The sequence below is a fragment of the Salvelinus sp. IW2-2015 genome, unplaced genomic scaffold (genome assembly GCF_002910315.2).
Source record: "Salvelinus sp. IW2-2015 unplaced genomic scaffold, ASM291031v2 Un_scaffold1619, whole genome shotgun sequence".
Taxonomy (NCBI): Eukaryota; Metazoa; Chordata; class Actinopteri; order Salmoniformes; family Salmonidae; genus Salvelinus; species Salvelinus sp. IW2-2015.
In genome coordinates this window covers 1-2,255 of record NW_019943038.1, presented here as the reverse complement: position 1 = coordinate 2,255, position 2,255 = coordinate 1, and the positions used below count along the sequence as shown (strand labels likewise).

The 2,255-nt window shown below is 42.8% G+C and overlaps 1 long non-coding RNA gene and 1 other non-coding gene across 4 annotated transcripts; both read left to right on the top strand.

Moving 5' to 3' along the window:
• Positions 1 to 6: 6 nt before the first annotated feature.
• Positions 7 to 1,953, top strand: LOC112071455 (uncharacterized). Of its 3 annotated transcripts, XR_002894107.1 has the most exons (4): positions 7 to 132; positions 874 to 921; positions 1,306 to 1,350; positions 1,820 to 1,953. It is a non-coding gene; the product is annotated as an uncharacterized lncRNA (long non-coding RNA). The 3 variants fall into 3 exon arrangements; XR_011475874.1 differs by having other exon boundaries at positions 874 to 1,350; XR_011475873.1 differs by lacking the exon at positions 7 to 132 and having other exon boundaries at positions 148 to 1,350.
• LOC112071471 (small nucleolar RNA SNORD31) lies at positions 183 to 249 on the top strand. The gene has a single exon (XR_002894114.1). It is a non-coding gene; the product is annotated as a small nucleolar RNA SNORD31 (small nucleolar RNA).
• Positions 1,954 to 2,255: the final 302 nt, after the last annotated feature.

Sequence of the window (2,255 nt, the reverse complement as noted above, 5' to 3'; positions counted from 1 at the left end):
TCTCAGAATGCTCTGCATATAGTCTGCAGTACCTAATGTACTTCTGCATAATGTTTAATTTGGTATCTGTTCCTTCCAGGTCCTAACTGTTCCAGCCTGGCCACTGGAGAACTGTTGCTGCACTACCTCAAGGTGTGTAGGATCAACTTTGATCTGTTGCCATTAACTTCTTTCCTTTATAATGTAGAAGTGATGATTTCCTGTTACCGCCCCAGTCTGATAAGCTGACTAATTGGTTACTGAACTGATCTATACTCTAGAGCAGTGTTTCACAATCCTGGTTCTGGGGACCTAGATGTAAGGCTTTGTTTAGACACAGCTCAATTCTGATCTTTCACTAATTAGTCTTGCGTAATCAGATCAGTAACGATCTGGTGTGATTGATATTTTCACCAATTCGTCATCTGAATTGGTCTGCCTGTGTAAACGCTGAATTAGGTGAATAATGCTATCAAGGGTTTGAGTGTAATCAGGTGTAGGGTGGTATTCAGGTTTTCACTGGCAGTGCTGTCCCAGTATATTAACACTTAACACGCTGAGTTGTGAATTCTGTCCTGTAATTAGATCACCTGGTCAACAGTGAGGGACTCACAATGCTCTGGTCTCATTCTTGTAAACAAACACCATGTGACTGGACCTACTGTAAAATACATAAGTAGCTATCAATATAAACTTCATAGAAATAATCTAAATGTTATTGGTGAAACCCTGTTTTCCAAATACTCTGGTATACCACCCAAGCCTAGTTCATGGGGGGACACTTGTTGACAGTTTTGGGTCCCCAGGATTAGAATACACTGCTATAGACTGATCTCATGTCTGACTACAAGGTCTTACAATGTCACTTCATGCTTTTCTACTTTCTCCCTCTAGATTTCTGCCCCCCTGGTTGAGGTCCTAATGTCTGCCGTGTTCGGAAAGGTGTGACTTTTGACAGCATTGTAACGCTCCACATTAAGCATTCTGGAATGTTGTAAATGATGAAGCTTGTACCCTAACACACCAGTCAGGTGGCAATCCTGTCCTGTGCTCTGGGCTGGATAAAGGTCTGGCCTCCCATCGGCCCTCCTGTGGGTTGGGCAGACACTGACAAGCCTGCTTTTCTGTTTTGGGCAGGGGTAAGGTGGTCTGCCTGCCTGGAGGGAGGGTGACTGGGTGGGGGCTTGATCCCAGACCCTGGACTGCTGGCTGGATGGCTGCAATGACTGAACTTAACACTCCTGATCTGGTTTCAGAATGCACTGAATGTAGTCTAGTAAAATAAGATTGGAATTATTTGGTTTTAAAACTGTTCTGTCTTTTTAGAGCTCGTTGGCTGCTGAAGTGTTGCTGTGCTGGTGGAGCGGGAAGGTGTGTAGTGGGAATGACTTACTTAAAGTATTATAATACACTGAGTATAGAGGACATTAAACCTTCCTAATATTGAGTTTGCCCTCAGAACAGCCTCAGTTGTCTACAAGGGGTCTGAAAGCGTTCCACAGGGATGTTGGCCCGTGACACAACTGTGGGTCGGCATTGGAGTCAAGTTAGCTGGATGTCCTTTGGGTGGTGGACCAGTGTTGATACACATAAGAGACTGTTGCTCTTGACAAACCCAGCAGTGTTTCATTTGAGCTAAACCGGTCCACCTGGCACCTACCATACCCCATCCAAAGGAATTTAAATCCTTTGTATTGCCATTCTCAACTTTTGGCCAAGACTATGTATTATAATGGAAAAGGGGGGCAGATCAATATTAGGAAGATGTTGTTAATGTACTGTTGGATGTTTCTCTTTGATCATCACACTGACCCAAGTCATCTCACTATTTTCCCTCTAGCTCTCCTGTTGTACACTGGCACGCCCTCTTGGTCATCAAGGAAGTGGGACGTCTTGTTGGAACTGGGGAAAACCAGGCCAAGTCAATTCAACCCTGTGACTGTGTTACGATGTGTAAATAAATCTAAAAATTAATGCTTGTCCAATTTTTCTTTCTCAGTGGTAGTAAATCAGACTTGGTGAATTTGGCCATTTTGAATGAACCATGTGGTCTGAAATCAATACTGAACAATGTGACATTAACTTCATATCATTATGTAGTTATTCTAGGTGGTTATAAACATGCACACGTTATGGGGATTGACATTGTTCACTGGCTATAGAAAGTTGACTGAATTATTTTAAACCGTTGTGTTTTTGGGAGGAATTTATTGTGAGATGCATGTTTCGTCATGGAGTGTACTTTAACGATACGGTGGGACAATTTTATAGCTAAT